Genomic DNA, 20,947 nt, shown 5'->3' with positions numbered 1-20,947 from the left:
ATATGTAATATCCATGATTTTAATTCTGTCAGTTTCCTTTTGCTTTTACGAGGTATTACAGTGTCAGAGATCCATCAATACGACTCCATACTACATACACTTTTACAGTATATGCATGATCTTGCCAAAATAAATATTCCGCCCTGCACATGATCATGTGTGTCCGGGGTCATACAGTAACCTCTGTAGCCATGCTATAATGCCCTGCAGGTCCAGTGTTATGGGTAAGAACCGACCCTGACTCTGTGCTTTGCTAGACTCGGGGCAACCAGCGATCAATAAGCATCATGTGAGCATCACTCACGGGCTCCATGTCAGCTGTTTCTTGTTTGTCCTGAGGAGGCAGCCGCCTCACCACTATGGTGAATGCCCAAATAATGGGGAGGATACAGAGCGGTGTAGAGACGCTATCATGGAAGTCAAAAAGGCTTTTCTTTATCACGCTGTATATGTGGAGGGGCAGTGTACAGTGCTTTGGTTGTTTGCGTGTTGAGGAACGATAGAAATGCAGATCCATCTGCTCTCCTCTTATCAGGGGGCTGAGTGGTGAAACCTACTATAGCTGAGTCTTTCCCAGGGACCTCTTTTAGTCCTGTGCGGGCATGTGTATAGAAAATGGAAAGAAATGCAATATTTATATCCTTTTGTTGTTTTCTATTTATTTTTATTATGTGAGGTTCTTTTGACAAGATAATAAATAATGTACCAGTAATCTGAATAGAAAACCTCAACATGTAACATTAAGTAGATTCATGTTGTATTTCAGGCTGTTGCGTTGTGTTGTGTGACCAAAAGGCTTAATTAGATTTGATTTATTTTAAACAAATATTGTGTTTGTGTAGCAATCAAATACAATTTACTAAACTCAGCCTTCTGTGTGGCATGGGATTAAACCCTTACAACAAAGGCAAAAAATTAAATAAAATACAAATGAAGAAATACTTGTCAAACCGCATGAAAGAGCTGAAATTGTCTTTTAAATATTTTGAAATTTTGCAGAAATATTTGTGTTATTTTGTAGATTCACTGGATATATTGTAGTTTGACCATATTAATCTTTTCCCCTTCACTTCTGTTTTTCTTTGATGCCTGTTTAATTAACTGAAACCTACTTTTTTCCCCCTCTCTGTTTTTCCTTCTTTCTTTTCTACATTTCTTTCAAAAGAGGGGTGTTAGTTATTTATCTTTGGCTAGTTTCCTGCAGTGGGAAGAAGTCGCCGGTTTAAAAAGGAAATGTGTGTTTGAAGGGCCAGTCGCTCAGGATGTCACCACCCCGCCACTGGCTAATGAGGGGGGACACACGCACTGAGCCAGTGCAGCAACACACACACTGACACAGCAGGAATGCAGCAGCTGTCACCAAGGTCCAGGCAGTTATGAAAGGGTTGAAGTATAGTTGTGTCTTGGGTGTATGCGTGAGTGTGAAGTGGCAGTACCAGGAGTCATGTGGGTGTTGAGAGCTAGGAGGGGCTCGTTTTGGCTTTGGTGACCTCGAGTTTGCCACAGGCGGAGAAGATCATCACACGTAATTGACTTAACCGAAAAGCGAAAGAGGGACTCAGAGGAAACATATATATTTCGCAGTGGTCTGTAGTATTTTAAGATAGGACCATATGGCAGAGACATTGTTGTGAGAGACTGTTCTTTCCCGTCTGTATCCAGAGGAAGGTGACATTAGGTGTGACCTGTGCTAAGTGACAGGAACTAGGGCATACTTTCACCACGGCTTCTCCCTTTTCCTGTTATTCCTCAACTCCTGTTATTTTGTTTTCCTTGGAGCTGCGCCAGCACAACGGGCAAATCAACAGCCTACTATTTTTACATCCATCTTTAAGGACCCCTGTCTGTTCGCTCTGCCTGCCAATTTGCCCCATCAGCAGTGGCAACGAAGAAGAGCTCTCAAGGCACAGAGCCTTTCATTTTTCTGTTGGCGATGTGGCTAATGCTGTCACTGTTGAAAAAGCACTCAGGGTGAATTGCTATTATTATTGTTAAAACCATCATCATCATCAGGCTTATTTATGGTTATGGATAATGATGGTAATTTTGTTCAGGGCTCACAGTTGACTCCGTCTCTTTCCCCTGCTAATCCAACATGTACTGTGTGTGTGAGAGTGTGTGTGTGTGTGTGTGTGTGTGTGTTTGTACTGTACGTTTTAGATGTGCTGGCAAATTACCAGAGTTGTTGTGCAAATAAAATGGTTTTCCAACAGGTAACAGTGATTTCATGTCTGCAGTTCACATGTGAGGTGAGGAGAACTTGTGTGCAACCAAGCAAGTATAAATACGATACATCTCTTAATGCATATGTTGAACTCTGTGGCTTATGTGTGCATGGGGGGGGGGAGGAGAAGGAGGGGTGAGGCTCTTTTTTTTTTTTTTTTTCCTGTTTCATCTTCTTTCCTTAGTCTTTTTTGCTCCCATGTTTTACTCTCCGTCTATCTGTTCTGTTCTGTCTCCAGCTTACCATAGAGATTTGATTGCTAGAGGCCCAGGGAGGATTTTAGGGAGGTTCTGGAGAAGGGAGGCTAGTGGTACAGGCTGTGGTAGGCTTGTAGCCAACGTACACACACACACACACACACACACACACACACACACACACACAAAGATTTTAAGTCCTACAGGCATAGATACCTGCTTTCACACACTCGTATTTTGTCTTCTCTTTATATAGATTGTGTAAATTGTTTCCTAACAATGTTGTCATTTTAACCCTCTAGAAAAAAACCCTCTAAACTCAAGTCTAAGCTCATTAGCTACCTTTTGTTGTGAGCAAAGTGTTAAAGCAACATGTGTAAGCATTTGTTTGTGATCTCTGCTGACTTTGTAAAGATGTTTGCGCTGTTGGATTAATAACATTTAATGGCCACTGTTAAATGCAGCTGCCTTGGCATCCCACAGCTCGTGTTTTTCTGGCAAACTGAGACTCTGGGTGGCTTTTGTGTGTGTTGTGTGTGTGTATACCTAGTGCAATGAAATACCACTGTGTGTGTGTGTGGGCTGGATAGAAGAAGCAGAACCATTTCTGTTCATTTAGATGTGACCGACCCTACACACAGCCGGTCTGTATGTGAACCGATCACATATTAAGCAGCGCTGCACTTCACTTTCTAACAATCTATAATGTCAATTAAGTCACAAATGATCTAATTAGCCTTCTGTGATAGACATCAATTGGTTTGACCCTGTATCCGCGGCAACCAGCCAGGGTTGGGAGGTCACCACGCATGACCTCTGGCACCACACATTGTTGGCTATGAACCTCTTGTGACATTTATTGTGCAATTGAAGTGACAGCTCCGGTCTTTCACAATGGGACAAAGTGAGAATTCTTGTAAGCAAAAAACAGTTTTTTCTTTTACGTGTGTTAAAGGCAGAAAATGTTTTTTTTGTGTTGTTGACACACACACATGCGTGCAGGCACACATACAGCCACACACACACACACACACACATACACACTTCGTCTATGTTGATGTTTTCTCTGTAAATGGCCTGACTTGCCTCTTCCATTGTCGGGAAACACACTCAGCGATAAGTGCTTTGTTGGAGCGCCGTCTGTTGCATGATGTGTATGACTCTGACTGGCATTTAATATTTCATGGCATTTAATCCATTTGATATGTTTCCTCCAAAAAACAAAAAAATAAAATTGCAGCTTTTGTTTCTTTTATCCAGGCCATTACTTCACAGCTTGTTGATCAGTTTGGATTTGTAAAAGGTGGCAACAAGGGATTTATCACCTAGATTTACCACAATTGCACAACCATTAAGCTCATAAATTTACCATCTTGTTTGTGACTAAAACAAACCAAGAGGGGAAAAGGTGATTCTTTATGCCTGATCAGTGGATGACCAGATATAGCATCTTAACAAAAATATAAGCAAATGGCTGTGAGGTTTACTGCAGAAAAAAAGTGAAATGATAGCACTCAAAGATCAGTCAAGTTTACAGGATGCAGCAGCTAAGAAAGATAGCGCATTATGACAAAGAAGAGGAAAAGGAGCTGACAGCTTGTGCATCAGTTAGAAGGTGAGGAGGAGGCTCTCTTTGAGATCAATTGGTAATAGGCTGAAGTCACAGAGGCGATTAGAGGCGTCGACTTGCCTGTGTTGTAAATGCTGTCAGATCTGTTAAAGGAAGCCTAATACCTCTCAGGTTGAAAGCTGTAATAACATCAAGTGTAACTGGATCCGCGGGGAAGTGCAAGTGAGTCTGCGTGTGCGCGAGTGAGTGGAAAAGAAGCGGGAGGAAAGGCGAAAGTGTTTCATTGTGTGCAGTTTAATGTCTAGTTGCGTGTGTATGTGTGTATGTGCGTGGTGTAAAGTAGTAGCAGCATGCATAAAAGGCGAGAGCCGCAGGGTTGCTCCTGGCATTTTTTCGGCCACCAGATGCCTGTCACTGCTTCAAGAAAAAAGAGCTGGGGATGAGGAGGGGAGAAGGACAAAGAGGGAGGGAGGGAGGGAGGGGAAGGAGGAGGGAGAGGTGGGTGGTGGGGGGGCCCACCGCTGTTCAAATCATGTCACGTAGCGCTAATTCATCCAGCCTCATTAGAGAGAGGGAAGGGACCAGAGGGCCTCTCTCAGGACAGGGCCCGGGCTCAAACACACACACACACACACACACACACACACACACACACACACACACACACACACAGAGCAACACAGATATATGCATGCACACATTGTCTCAGTTTTTCTCTGGCGCATACTTACACACAGATGCAATTTCTATCTACCTCACACACACACACACACACACCCCACACACACAGACACGTAGACATACATACACAGATGACACTGGCACATGGCGCAGTGCGGGGGCAGTTTGGGGAATAGAAAATTGCCTTCTCAGGAAGGCCCCGGCCAATTAAGGACCTGACCGTATTGAATGTCAAGTGTTAATTTAGGCTCCCCCTCCTAACTCCCACCCACCCTCACCCCTCAATTTCCCAGCAGTGGGGTGGGGGGGGGGGGAGGGGGGGTGGGGGGGGTGTCCCAGAGATGAGCAAATACATGTCAAGCCAAAGTTGATTGCCTGCTCTGTATTATGTGTCGCATGCAAGTGGCAAATGTGCTCCCTCCTTTTAGCCTTTCACGTACCCCCTGAGGGGCACCGCGATGGAAGGAGGAGGAGAGAGGGAGGATTAACTGTACCGCAGTGATAAGAATGAGGGGTTTTACAGTACACTGGGGAAGAAGAGTGGGGGGGGGGATGTAGGGGACAGACAGAAAGAGAAGTAGAAAGAGGGCAGAGGGTTTGTTTGATCTCATAGGACTGGGTGGTGACTTTGATAGTCTTTTAATTGCCTTCATTTTCGCAGAGGTGATGTCCCTGGCAGACGTCCTCAGAACAAACTCTTGTAAATAGAGACTGAGTAAATTTTCTAAAGTTTAGAGAGCAATTTATTTTGAAAAAAAAAAATCTGTATTAAGTATATGAGAAACTTTACAAGATGGCTGTTTTATACTCACGGCCGTTGGCATGGTCCAGGGGCAGACAAGGTTGTTTGTGAGTTGGACTGATGGTAAATGCCCACCTCCTTACCTCCATGATCTAATAGACATCCACTTAGTCTTAATGGGCAGATTCCCTTTCTCCTCTCGTGATGACTGTTGCACTCTTTAAAGGTGGAATCGCCAGCTTGTCTTTCCTATCCCCCCACCCCTCCTTTACTCTCTATATCTCATGTTCACTACCTCTCTCCTAGGACAGAAGGGAGTATATCTAATGAAATAAATATTAATGCATGGATCGCATTTAGACCAAAGCCAATTCTCTTGCTCCGACTAGCCCTCTGGCTACATCTGTTAGTCGAAGGCCCTTTGTTTTACATTCATGTCGGTATATTTACGTGAACATGTGAGCCCGGGTTTGTGCGTGTGTTTGTTGTGTGTGTCCAGTGATGATGTTGTGAAATTGAATAGAGAGGGTGAGTATTGATCATTTCCCCCTGTGTGTTATTAGTGCTTGCTGCTACTGACAAAGAGAGCATGAGCCACCCGCACAAACACAAACTGACATACACTTACACTGACGCACAGATACATACACACAGTTGCACACACACATACACACACACGGAGCTATGTTTACTCAAAAAATACAGTATGTTGTTTACATGTTTTGACAACTGTAATACATTGCACCAACAAGGAAAAAGTACACTTTCCTGCTACATTATAATTTACGAGCTGGTGGTGGAAACCTGTAAAATTACGACCCCAGTAGTGTTATGACAAACTGGGTTATGTGTCACTGAATTATATGCGTCAAGGGTGTTTTCAAATTTTTGTCCTCTCAGCTCACATGCACACACACACACACAGACACACACACACACACATTTACATTCTTCATTATTACAATCTGTTTTGTCAATCTACTGTGAGTGATAACACGTTTTGAGTTCACAAAGGTCACGGTGAAGTGTAATTCAATCTCTGATCACTGATATCCAAACAGCCACCCGTACAGGCCTCCAGGGCCAAGGGAGAGAGAGAGAGGGTGTTAAAGTCCAGTGTAAGTGCTCTGTCTCTGGGTAGATAGTGATGTCTGCAGGGCCTTTGGAGCTCCAGTGGTCAGCCAGGACTGAGAAGTCTGTCAAGCCCTAATTGATCACCCTGACCTGGGGAGCTGAGGACAAAGGGAGGGGGAGTGTGTGGAAGCATGCAACAGATAAGGCTACAGGGAAAAGGGAGGGGGAAAAAAAGAAGAAATTGTGCGACCGGTGGCTTAATCTCTCTGGACTGGCCATTTTTCCCCTCCGGATGATAGATATAGTAGGCCTAGCGTGTGACACAGATGGATAATGCAGGCATCTGGTGTGATAGAGTTATAAATTAACACATTACTGGACCTTAATGTGGACTACTGTGGACGACCTCACACCAACATCATCAACCCTCCAGGCGCGCGCACACACACACACACACACACACACACACACACAAACACGCCTACAGCTTCACTGATGCATCTAGCTGAACTCAGGGTGCGGATTGTACTTCTCAAGTGGCATTGATTTGTTAAAGTGCTGAATAAGCAGAAGCAGTCCAGCTGCTGGCTCTTCTACTTTCTTCTTCTTTCTTTCCTTTTTTCTCTATTTTACAATTTCACTCTCCTAACTTCTCCTACTCACTCTCTTTCACTCCATCCTTGTTGTTTTACTCTCATTGCTCACATGCTGTTTTTTCCTCTCTTTCTATTTCACTTCCAGCTCACACGCACTTTCTCGTCTCCTCTCTTTGTACAAGTGAGAACAAGAGGTCTTGACTCGTCCTTTTTCTAGTCTGACACACCTTTTGCTCAGTCACAAGTGCTCCTTCAAGTAACTTTGCTCCCCTCGGTTTTCCTGGCAAATGTCTGACTCTCTTTTCCCTCCTCCTCTGTCTACAGCTGGAAGGTTTCACCTAAAAGAACAGTTGGTTTTTCTCCCCTTCTTCTTGTGGCCCACACAATATTCGCCAGCCAAAACTGTTATGTCCCCGACTTTGAGACTGAGAAGGAAGTGGTATGTGTGTGTGTGTGGCTGGGGATTGGTATTTAATAGCCAGACATACAGAAGAGCTAATATCCAGAGCAGCAGTAGCCTGCACATTGTAAGGCCACACACAGTGACAAGGTCCTGTACAGCTCTCTGTATTTAAAACCAACCCAACTCCTGTAGCGCTGGGCAATGGCTTACACATCTACAAACCCTTCATTCTAACCACAGTGAATTCCACTGGTGTAAATGTCATTTAACAACAAATGAGTGCCTCTGGAAACTGAGCGGTGTACAGTAAGGGTCACTGGTCCCTCTGTCTGCTGAGTATGTAGTGGTGTGTTGTACTTGGGCTTATGAGTCGGACAGGCTGTCTGCTTTCTGAGTCCGAGTCAAGGCCTCTAGCCAAGAGGTGCAGATTTGTTAGTGTCTGCTCCATTATCACCCATCACTCTCATGGTTTGTGTTTCGCTGTGTGTGTGCTCACAATGTTCATACGCGTGTGTGAGTGAAAGAGAGAGAGAGAGAGAGAGAGAGAAAAAGGGAGTAAAGAGACTGTCCCTCTCTTTCTTGCTTGCTGTGGTCCAGCCCAAACAGTTACCATCTGGTGACCAATGCCTGACCCTTTCCTTGTCTCACACACACACACACACAGACATATACACTCACTGAGTGCCGGACTGCATCCAAGTGATGAGTGAGTGACCACCCGCCACCCCCTCCTCCCCTGCCGAGTGTCCGTCTCTGCCAGACCTCCCAGGTCCCTCCCCTCACTGCACATGATTGGTTGATGAAAGGTTGATGGGCGACTTATCTGTCCACAGTGCCAATAAAATGCTCAATAAAGCACCAATCCCGGTCCTGAACAGGCCTAATAGAAAAACACCTAAGAGGAAAAAGCACCTAAACACACATACAGTACACACGATTGCACACACACATCATTGTGGCCCAAAATAAGCACATATCTCCTCGCTAGTTTAATGAGAAACCACATTGCTATTTTTCAGCTATTTGCTTTTCTTGTGCATGCTTCATTTAGACAGGCCCCCTTGTGTTCCAGCCGGAGTGACATGAAGCGTTTTCATTTTAGTTTATTTTACTGTAATCTTAATTTTTTTTCTTTTTTTTCTGTCCACTGTCCACATTAGAGAGGAAACACTTAGTCAAGTAAGCAATTAGTAGATAAACAGAAAGTTTATCCACAACTATTTTAATATTCGATTAATCTTTCAAGTCATTTTTTGAGAAAAAAATGGCAAAAATTCCTCTGGTTGCAGCTTTTCAAATGTGAATTTGCTGGTTTTCTTAGTCCTCTATCGTAGTAAACTAAATCTCTTTGAGGTTCGGACTGTTGGTTGGACAAAACAAGACATTTGAATAAGTCAACTTGGGCTTTGGGAAGTTGTGATGGGCATTTTTTCACTATTTTATGACATTTTATAGACCATAATAATGAAGATCATTAATGAAGAAATTCATCAGCAGATTAATCAGTAATGAAAATAATAGTTATTTGCAGCCCTAGTCCACATATCTAATACAGTGGCCTTAAAAACAGAAATATAAAAAAAAAAAAATCTGGTTGATGGGAAAGACCAGTCACTGTTTTTATGTGTAGTGAAGCACAACAAGAGAAAAAGGGTGTGTGTTTCTAGCTTGCCTGGGTGACAGAGGCGTGACCAAGGTCAGAGGCAGAGAAGAAGTGACACATGCATCACAGGGTTGTGACATGCCAGGGTCAGCGCAAAGGTCACCCTGCCTGTCCAGAGAACACACACTCATCTCCTTTAGCTCCTCTCTGTGTGTGAATGTGTGCCAAGGAATGACCGTCCCTATGAAGGAAAAGGGAAGGAAGATAACTCAACCTCTGTCTCTCCCAGGTGGTGTAGTCAGGGGAACAAGGATTGTGCGGAGAGCAGGTCCCAGGCAGGGCCCTAATGGCAGTGTGATGTTGTGACTACAGCTCTCCCTTCAGGTTAAATACAGGGTGGGGATAGAGAGAAAGAGAGAGTGAAAGGGGGGGAGTGTGTTGGGAGGGTGACCACATTAAAAAAAAAAAAAGACAGCGACAGAAAGAGACAGAGCACTAGTGGAGCATCTCAGCAAGAAAAACACTTAAAGCGAGAGATAGTGAGCAGGGGGATGGAGGGAGGCAGCCGGGGGACTGAGGAAGGAGGAAGGGAGGGGGAGAGGAGCAAGCGTCCCTCGCCTGAGGCTGATGCATTGTGACAGTCACTTAGAAGGATTTCACTTCCCCTAAACTGTGGCTTGCAGGAAGAAACACCATAACTTGGGACAATTATGGGCTGAAGGAGATATGACAGGACACATGCAGAGTGAGTCGCAGTGGGAGGGAGGAAGGAAGTGAAGCAAGGGGGGGGGGTGGGGGGATGTTGGTGTGAAGCAAGAAGTGTGTGTTTGTGTGTGTGTGTATATCTACCATGTGTGTACACTCAGGAGAGCGCAATCATATCATCTGCTTGCATTTGGCAGATTGATCTGTATATGTACAGTACATATGCTCTGTGTGTGTGTGTGTGTGTGTTTGTGTGTTTGATGGTGGGGGCCAGGGAGGGGTTGTTGCTCGGTGCACGCCATGTCAGGGAAGGCCGGCGTCTCGCTCCTCATGGTACCGTATGTTACCACTCTGCCTCCCTCATTCCTTCGCCTCATGTCTGTAACTTAACCTGGTGACGGAGGGCAGGAGGGAGAGAAAGAAAGAAAAAAAAATAGAAGAAGTTGGATTCAAACGTTGCCAAGAAAACAGGCCCTCAGTTTTTTTTTCCTATTCTTTGGTTGATTTGATTTCTTCCTGTGATTTTTCTTTTTGCATGTTAATAGTTTGGTTTTTCGTGTCACAGTGCTGATAAGTGTCCCAAAAGTTCTTTTGCTACAGTACATTGTGTTACCCCTGCGCTGCAAGCTCTGCCAAGAATGTCACTGTAATTTGAGTGTAAGTGGATTCCAAGAAATACACTTTTCCTGTTTCATTGAGTCGTTTTGCTTTCAGCGCTATTATGTCCTTCGTGCGAGTGAGGTGCTGGTGAAATTGTCTCTAGGTTTTTTTCTCCGGTTTGTGTCTTTCCGCATGGCACCTACAGTTACAGTTCACCTACAGTTCTCTTAGTGTGTATGTGTGTGTGTGCACGCACAGTGTAACAAATAATGATAACAGCAAAAAGAGCTTTCATTTTGAAAAATATACCATACTCGACCGCCGTGTGATACCATCTATTCAAACATAAACAGAGAGATTGGCCTTTCTCCCTCTGTCTTTCCTCCTCAGTTTTATATCTTCCAAATGTTTTTGTCTTGTGTCTCTTTAACACGCCAGAGTCCTACTGTGCAATGTTATACTAAGCCCCATCTCATTCATAAAAATCAATAAAAGTGAAGCTGATGTTAATCTACTTATTCTTGTTCTCTTCTGAGTGTAGAGACTGTTTTTAATGTGTATAAGAGAATTTTCTAACCTGCCAAATTGCTGGCATTTAGGATTTAAATAGTTAAAACAGTCGTAACCACCTACAATACTAGTCACTATCTGCTTTGATGAGTTTTTGGAAATATGAAGATATTTTGAAGATGAGCATCCTCTGTGACCACTGCAGAGACCGTTTCCCCTGAACTGTTAACCAACAGTTAGTCATCCGTCCTCGCTCCCTTCCCTCCCTGCGATGTTCCCCCCCTCATCAGTATGGCAGTTGTGTTTGCTGAGCTGGCTTTTGATAGACTTTCATTTGGTTTGGTCATCTGAGATTTGGTATTAGCTCTCTCTCTCTCTTCTTCTCTCTCTACCTCTCTCCTGTGGGTTTTATTCTGATTCACATCCAGACTGTCCTGACACTGGCTGTGTGAGGGAGTGATGGAGAGATGGATGGAGGAAAGAAGGAAGGAGGGGTAGACTTGGGCAGAGGTTGAGGGGTATTAGACTCATGAACACAGCTGGGACCCCCACTATCAAAGAGATGGTAATGACCGTCTGCTAGCATTAGAGAAGCTGGGATGAAAGAATGGCCACTAAACCCACTGAGAGAGGAGTGTTTGGCACTGTGTTGAGCCTGGGCACATAACCACCACTGCCACCTCTGTCTGTCCTGTCCTGAGGACTAATGAGTGAGACTAAATGTTGACAGATTTTACTCTACAAAGAAAAAGGTCCAGAAAATAATTTGAGTAGGGGGTCATAATTAGCTAAATGAATACTGTATGCATTCAAAGATACTAGAGTAAGATCATGTTCAGATCAACAATAGCCCCACATCAAAAAAATGCTGCCCCCTCATTCTTTTAAATGAGACCACTGTGTTGGCACAGCAGGGGTCCTGACGCAGAGAGCTCCAGCAAAAAAAACCCCAAAAAACACAGGCCAATAAAATAAATGCAAGTGCACATTTTACTGTTTACCTTACAATCATCATGATGGCAGATAAAATGTTTTAGCAACTGATAAGCTTTCAAACTCATAAATGTATTACTGAAACTGGACCTCCTGGATTATATTTATTTTTCTCACCAGTATCTGTGGCAACACACCCACACCAGCAGTTTTTTGTTTTGTTTTTTTAAACACAGCACTATTTTTGGTCTGCCTGCGGAGACATTTCTTAAGCAAACAAACAGATTTGTGGAATCAGGAGTTGAGCAAGTGGTTGTGTATGGGTGTGCGTAATGTGTACCTTCCCCAGTCGAGCACAGGTCCTACAGAATATGTAAAAAGAGGGACTGCTTCCCACTCCTTAGTGCATATTACCCATAGCCCCTTGCAGCAGTCATTAACCATGACAGGGGTCAAGAAGGGTTGTGGACTAAGCACTCCATCGACTTTAGAGTCAATAAGGGACTCACGTCTGTCCACAATGACCCTTATAGTAATGTATTTAGGTGAGAAAGCAATGTGCATTTGTATTTGTATGTCGGTGATGTTTGTGAGATCAACAGTTTATGATCCATGTTCTGACTTGCTGAAGCTTTACAGTGTATCACTACTGAAAAAAGGTCATTTTCAAAAGGTGCAATCATGGACTGAAGAGCCCACATTTTTCTGGCTGTAAGTCCATTTTTACCACTAGTAGCTGCAACTCTCCATACAGTCCACACAGGCTTAAATAATTTACCTCGTCTTGCTCTCCCTATCTTGCACTTTCTCTACATGTCGCTCTCTGTTGATCCTCTCCCCCCCCTCCCTATTCCTCTTAGCACTTGCTTCATTTGTTTGCTTTGAGGAGCTAAATCTTGTTTGCGCGTATTAATAAGTCAAGGCGGATTATCCCCCCCACCTCTACCGTAGCCCCGTAGCGTCCTCGTCCTCTCTGCTTACACTGTATTTGCGGCCGGGTGGCTCTGTTTGCAGAACTCCCCCCCATTTCCCCCCTCCATACCAGAGAGGCCTTGTGCGCTAGGCTAATTAGATTAATTCCGATGCCTGTAATGATTGCTTGCCATCTATTTTTAATGACCGGCGCATATCAAAGAGTAGTAAAGCATGCTACCAGCGAAGCCTGCTCCCAGTCCCCCAGTGTGTCAGGCACTGTAGGGGGCACTGGCATAGTGTTAGAGTGATAGCATATTGCCATTGTGTGTATGTCCATGTGTGTACATTTGTGTCACTGCAGGCTAAGAAGGAACATGTGTTCAGCTTGGCCTCTGCCTGGCCTCCTAAAAAAAAAAAAAAAAAAAAAAAAAAAATAACACAAATAAATAAATTACCATCGACTCGATGACATGACTGTGATTTCTTTGTGTGGTTGTGATATACATACTTCCAGCTGTCGTTGTTTTCGGGTGCTGCTGATACACACATTTTACACATTTTATTCTGAAGGGACTGGAAAACATGACAGACGACGGTTAGATTATGCAGCGAAACAGATGCAGAACTAATTTCAAATCTGCATAAAACAAACAGTGTTTGTATTGCTTTTATTTTGCTCTATCACTTCCATCTAATGTTTTATTTCCCTTTAAAACATATCCTGTTTTCCCTCCTCCCTCTCGCATGTAGTTAATCAAAAGTAAACCTTCCTCATAGTACGTCATTTAGCATTTAGCTTACACCTTGCTGTCCTTCAGCAAGTGTGTTCATCACTCCTCTTTATGCATTTGAGATGTTGCTCATCTTTAATAGATAGATCTAAGTCTCTTCCCTCTTTCTTCACCCCTCTGTCTCTCGGCCCTGTAAAAGGGAGTATAAATATTTGAGAGGCAAGCAGTTCAAAAGTGGGGAAAACGGGGCGTTTAGCGTAGCTATTTGGCAACACAAATCTGAAATGAGAGACTGCAAAGAGTAAAGGAGGAATGAAGGGAAGGGTGCAAGATCATGAGGCAAGAACCAGAAGTCATTCAGAACAAATATCCATACACATATCTGTCTCTCTCTCTCTCTCCCGATTTTCTTCTTCTGTTGCTCTCTCACACTGAATAAATAAGTGCAACTTACAAGTCACACACACACACACACACACAGGGTAGATTTCCATAAAATATTAAAGGAGGTGTTTCCTGTAATTATAGCACTGTTTGCCTCTGCCTCAAAGCCTGATCTGTAATTAAACAGGATTGCACACGCATATGCCAAAGTAAAGCACGCACAAACACACCTCCACACCCCCAGACACACACACACACAGAACACGGTGCAGATTTGTGAGTAGATCGCTGTGTAATTCATACTCTCTCATAACACATGCTCAAATTTGTACACACACACACTCAATGGACTCATTCATAGACAAGTGCTCATACACATCTAGACTTGAGCAAACCTTCCAGCTCCTCACTCACACACACACACACACACACACACACACATAAGGGAAAAAAATCAGGAGTCTGTAAAATGCTATCTTTCCCAGACACCCTATTGTGATGTTATCTCCATAACTATCCATATATTGATCCACCTCCCTCTTTCCTCCTCTTTAAGTCTGTCTCCATCTGCCCCCCTCCCTCCCACCTCTCACCCACCCAGCCCTTATCTAATCTGGCTATGCCACTAATGGCAGCCATTCCCAGCCATGAACAAGTGCCATAATGTGCTCTGGTAAGCCGTTATGATGTGAAATGACCCTATTGATTGGCTTGCATCCCCACTGACAAAAAAGAAGTGGCGGCAGTCACTTATTACTGTTAATGAGCTGTGGGATGGGTCCTAAGTGGCACGGCACATGTGCACACGGATGCTCACACACATGCACAAACACACACAAACTGATGCATGTACGTACATATGTACACACGCGCGCTTTGCATAATTGTAGAGGCATCACTCCTACCTGTCTGTGTCCCGCCACATTTGAGCTCATTAGCGATGGGAGGTCCCACCGTGTGGGCGAGTGACGAGTTTTTAATGGCTGCCACTTGGCATTGTCATGTCGCGTTTTCGATGACTGTTGCATCTGTTTCTATTTTTGCGTCTGTTGTTCACACCCGGTGTGTCTGTAATGAACAAAGCAAAAGACTGCCACTTAGTCTGACAAATGATACAAGCGTTTGCTTTTTGAGTAAAGCGCGTTTCAACACAGGAGCCCAGATGTGAGCTGATGTAGGCAGTGTAATAGGAGCTGTAGCAGCAGTAAGTGTAATGATGGCCAAAACAAAACTGGGAGGTTTAGTTAGACACCAGTGTGTCGAGGCCACAGGCGTAGATCTGACTCTGACACTGTGCCGTGTAGACAGAGGGAAGGGGTGTATGCCAAGCTGCTTTATGAATGAGGGGAATCTTCGTCTTGCTTATGTGTGTGTACGTTCGTGGGCGCAGCGTGTTTTACAAGCTGGCAGCGCCTCCCGGGGATAATCCATGGGACACATCCAATCAGCCGCAGTGCATATGCGACACATGTTTTTTTATTCAATTTTCTTGTCTTTTCATCTTCCGCCACCACCAGAACGCTTCCTGCTATTTTCTTCCCAGCTCGGGACAAACGAATAACAGATGTGAGAGGTTGGAACGTACCCTCCCCTCCACCTCTCCTCTTCCCCTCCTCCTGTGCTGTGACTAGTCTGTGACAACCTTTGCACTCTCACTCTCTCCCGCTCTTTTGTTTCCCGCAAGCCTGCCCATCCCATGTCCGCTATGTGGGGACATAAAGCTGCACCCATCTCCCACCCGCTCCCATTGGATGACTGCGTGTCTTATTATGAGACTATTTACCTCTTTGTGTCTGTGTGTGTGACCTGGATCATTTTGATATATGTGTGTGGACTGGTTTTGCTCTTTAGGGACCCTCTGTCTACGCAGTGAATCAGAGATTTATTTAATTTACGGGAATAACAAGTCAGTGTGGCTTCTAAGAATAACTGTGTCATACAGTCGCTTTCGCATTTCATTGAGACACATCATTTGAACTGGAAATCAGAACTGGAACAGTCACAGGAACTTAAGAGAAGAGAAGCATCTTGCAACAGAGGAGAAATGGACCTTCACACTTCAAACAGCACTGAAACAGAAATGTTTAGAAATTAAATAAAAGATTCCCTGTCCTCTCACTGGTATTAAGTTAAGGTAGGATGTTCTGCTATGGCAAATACAATGCTCAAATGTTCCCATACAAATCAATTGAGAACTTTAGTAATTAAACTGTAATTCAATACATTTGCTTATTTATGAGATCCTCAAACTAATAAATCAATGGCATATCAATGTTGCATAGTTGAAAAGATTTATTTCTGCAAGGCTGCTGCTGGAACAGAGGATATAGTGGGGTGTCTGGGAAGAGTCAATATTTTCATATGTAAGCCTGTGAAATTAATGACCTAATATCTGCAATGAGAAAGCTCGTTTTAAAGGCATAATCCTCTCCCTGTTTCTTGGGAAGACAAGAGCATCTGAATCAATGAAGGTTTAGGTGCTGGGAAATTATAACTACATACACAGGCACATACACACATGTGGACACGAAAATATGCATGGTTATATCCAGAACAACACACACACACACACTCAGTTTCACAGGTTTTCCAGTCACACTGTGAGACAGAGTGCACACAGAGTGACATCCTGTGACAATGAATACTGTTTTATTAGTCTCTTTTTTCAGGTAAAAGGAACTAATTAAATTTAATTTTACCAACATTCTAATTTCTGTGTATAACAAAAAACAGCACACGACATTTGGCAGTTCTTAAAAGTAGCAATCAGTTACTGTATTAAATCCAAAGGCCAAGTACGAGGGGAAACTGTACCTGCATTTTACACAGGGAAAACACATGTTGAAGGAGTGATTCCTAATTGTACTGTAATATGCTCCAGTTCACAACGGTACAATTCATCCTCGGATTGTGCAGCAGACCTTTTTCTATTTATGAGGGCTCATTTATTTAGTGTTGTGCAACTTGTGTGTATGTAACCCTTACCAAGCTTATCGGTAACAATGCCAGGAAAGACAGAGGCTCTTTTGCATGCACACACACTCACACAGACACACTCACATGATTAGAATTAAAATGTCATTACTTAGCTAGGATGGAGGAGCTCAACAAGGCAGAGGAGAGAGGGAAAAAACGAGAAAAAGAGAGACCAAAATGGTACTTAATTCTTTCATTATCCAAATGAATGAAAATCACATCAATGCATCGAGACAAGGCCGTGCATCTGTCTCGAAATTAACTCGACAATTACATGATGAAGCTAATGAAGGAAGGGGCTTAGTGTGGCAATAGCTTGCAGCCGTCAAAGGCTTTTGATTCCATTTGGAGGAAAGACCTCAGAGGGCAGCCTGGTCCGGTGCCAGCTGACCTTCTTTATCTGACCTCTGACCTATGGAGTAGCTCGGGAACTGAGCTGATAGCTGATTTGTTGGCTTGCCCTATAGCCCAAAGAAAAGGAGAGGGAGAGTGTGTTCTTTTAAATCTTGTTTTTACTGAACTTCTCGATACTTGGTATAGATATTCCATGCTGGTTGGAGGACTTGTTAACAGTGTTACAGCCTTGTGTACGGCAGCAGCAGCACACTGAGCATGCACTCATGCAATGTGAGTGCCAACACTGTGTCTCTACAACATGTTTAAGTATCCATAGGAGGCCACAGCGGATGAGGAAAATAGGAAGAATAGGATGGTAGGGGGCATGTAGAGGACAATCATTAAACTGCACAGAAGGAGGGATGAGGAGAGGCGGCTGGATGTGAGAAGAAGAGAGTGGAAAGCTCAGCGGTCCCCGAGCATCTGGCAACACGTCGCGGGGAGCCACGGTCCCTGTCATTAATAGTGATGAAATCATTTAAGCCATCAGGACTAAACGAGCCAGTTAAGAGACACTCAACGCTACACTTCTGTCTTGAGACGGAGAGGTGTGCTGTTGGCATTGACGCACACAGAGGGGGAAATAGATTTGTGCACGTGTGCAAGATGATAGTGTGTCGAAAGTGCATTATTAAATGTATTTGTGAAGAACCCAACAGAATTCAAAATGAGGGCGTTTCCTTTTGATTTCATGGGGTAAAATTTATTCCACTATCAAAATTATTCTAAATAGTGTTTTGAATTTGAATTGAATGGTTTGGATGTGCATTAGAGAAACTAAATTATGTCATTTGTGCCTATACTTAAAATTTTTAGTTTTTTTTTTAAAGTTTCTAAGTTAAGAATTTACCACCATATGTTACAGTAATTGAAATACAAGTTCTACACAAACCACAATTTCAAATCAAATGAAACTTTTCAGCCTTTAGTTTGTGGGGCCATCTGGCCACCAGGAATGATAGCAGACAATAAAGGCTGTGACGGATACCTTTTTTGGCCTCGAAGCTTTGGCAGCAATTATTCGAATTTATTCTAAGCTTTGCTTCAACAGGGGGCGGGGGAGGTCGGGGAGCTAAAGCCGCGCTGCTCACGTGGGCTGCTTGGCTGCTCTAACGTGTTAACATGGGCGCTGAAATGAAATTAAATAAATTACAGCCTTAGAGAGAGAGAGGTAGTTGTAAGCAGCAATACATTGGTGATAACAGGGAAGCAGGTGCGTGGCATGGGGACCCGCCGAAAGAAGAGGGAGCAGCAGCTTCAGCGTGAGCTGGACGCAGACCGACAAAACACCGAGCGACACCGAGGTGACCAGGCCAGCGGGACGGAGAAGAGGAAGAGGCACCTGCACCATGACTCGTTCTCCCCCGCTGCCTCTGTCACCTCTTCCTCTCTCTTTCCATGCGCAAGGTTTCGTGGGTAGACAAGACAAGAGGAGAGGTGAAAAATGAAAACAAAAAAGAAGAAGAAAGAAAAAAAAAAAACATCTATACGAATATTCAAATACTGATTTTGCAGTTCGAACACCATGGCATCGAACAAAGCTTCGACGCATTTGGGTCAACCCTAAGACTCAGTACTGTAAGTGTAAAAGCAGTAGAAGACAAAGAGTAACTTACACGATAAGTACTGCTGTTGCAACTTTGCCACAAACATTAACTATGACCAACACAAGCTTAGCAATCAATAGAAGGCCGAATTTAGGATGAAATGCAAATTCAGAACACATTGTTGGATTTGGTTTGTGGCACAAATCTTAAACCCTGTGGTCTTTTTTTTGGAGAAAACTGTGTATTTTGAATAAATGGAGACCCTCTGTGTTGACATGAGGACCACAGGGCTGAAAAACATTATAAGCTCACCACTAAATGAGTAGAACAGTAAATGTGGACGTTTTTATATCAAGTTCCAGCCTCAGCAGCAACCCTGCGGAAACAGTTTGAACAAACAGGTCAATTATCTAGTGCAGGCACTACCTGTACATTAACTCCATGTTCTCCACTGTATATGCATTATGCCTGCTTACACTCAAATAGATTTTTTGTCACCACACAGAAAGGAACATAAACTGTGTAAATGTCCGTGTGATAAAAGTTGGTGGAATCAAGGAACAAACTGTATTATTGGTGTTCCACAATTTACAAGAGATGTGCCATCATTAGAGCTGTAGCGAGTGGAGAACCAAACCACTGGCTAAATCTGCCATGAAATACTAGACTGCTGCAATAAAACCTGAGCATCTGCACCAAACTGGAAACAGATGAACCCGTCAAGGATACATTGTGCTTTTTTCCCCTCCTTGTTTCCTATGAGGCTGTGGGTCTTCTCTGGATGAGTGGTGAGAATAGTGATTTTGTGCATAATTATGCGCGTTGATGTGCGTACACAGTGCGCAGCATACACCGATCGTGTGTGTGTGTGTGTGTGTGTGTGTGTGTGTGTGTGAGAGTGTGCGCACTGGTGTACGCTTGTCGGCCTTTGTGTGTATCATGTTATGGCCTACACAAGTGAGTACTGAGGCCACAAAGGAAATCCATTGCCAACAACAGCACAGCTACTGGCAAGGAGCCATACCACCCCAGAGGCTTATGGGATAGGGTTTACAACCAGAGACGGAGTGTAGGAGGGTGAAATCTGTAAGGGTCATCCTGTATTATGCTGTATATAGTGTCCAGTTATTCCTCGGAAAGCTGTCAAAAGCCTTCCTAGAATTCCATCTTTCTCACATTTCTCAATAATGACTTTGTTTTCATCTTGTATATGTTGAGATAAAAAGCAACACTCGGCTTTGCACTCGTACAAATCAGGCTATTAATACCAAGCATTACACTGATGTAGAGCAGAGTACTAGAGATTTATAGACAACATTAGGAGTCAGACGAGAACATTATGGTGCTTATTGTGAATTAGGGCACGGGCTCTCTGCCTTGTTTGCTCCTGGGGAGAGGTCGTGATATCCCGTTACTTCCTCAAACCCCTCACTCAGAGGGGACAAGTGTGCTTTTTCCATCTCAGTTCCAGACAACTTATTTCCAGTGTGTTGGCTTTACGTTATATAACGATATTTGATCGTTGGGAGGCCATGCTGGATGGCTGGTTACACTATACAGATGTACAGTGGTGATTGGTTTATTAGCCTTATAAACATAACGATGTGGTGTGTTTGCCTCTTTGGCAAAGTGGACTAAAGTAGCTATAAGATGGCAGGGTTGTGCTTCATTCCTATTCTCTTGGTGGCTCAGTTAGATGATGTGTTATGCTTGTGGTAATTCATTTGAGTCAGTGTTAATAGTCAACATACATTTTCGAGTGGCATAATGTAGAATTTGAGCCCAGAGCCAGAAACCACCGCGCTCACCGCTAAGCTAACCTCTCTCCCTCTCCTTTGTCTTGTCATCCTTTTCTTCCCCCTTCTCTCCACTGAGCATCAGTGCTGCTTTTCGTCAGTGGCGGTGCCGTCTATTGACAGAGCAGTACATTCTAGACATATCTGGGGGATTAAGTTGCAAATTTAAGCAATGGGAAAATCAATGGGTTCCTCTTTTAATTCATGAGAAAGGCTGTCACTGTGAAAAAAAACAGTAAGGAGATGTGGCTGTTTAGATCACATTCATCCAGGGGGAAGCAGAAGAGAAGAGAGCAAGGACAGCATCCTTTAAATCTCTCCATCAATGGGTGTGAGGCTGCTGGTGGCTTGTCAGAGATAAAAC

General features: G+C 43.7%; 1 protein-coding gene across 4 annotated transcripts in view; it reads left to right on the top strand.

The window, feature by feature from the left end:
- The window catches only part of bnc2 (basonuclin 2), a 177,989-nt gene that overhangs the window by 85,642 nt on the left and 71,400 nt on the right, over positions 1 to 20,947 (top strand). The window lies entirely within an intron of this gene.

This window comes from Thunnus albacares, chromosome 3 (genome assembly GCF_914725855.1).
Source record: "Thunnus albacares chromosome 3, fThuAlb1.1, whole genome shotgun sequence".
NCBI classification, from domain to species: Eukaryota; Metazoa; Chordata; class Actinopteri; order Scombriformes; family Scombridae; genus Thunnus; species Thunnus albacares.
The sequence above is the reverse complement of the archived record's forward strand: the minus strand, read 5'-3'. Positions and strand labels throughout refer to the sequence as shown.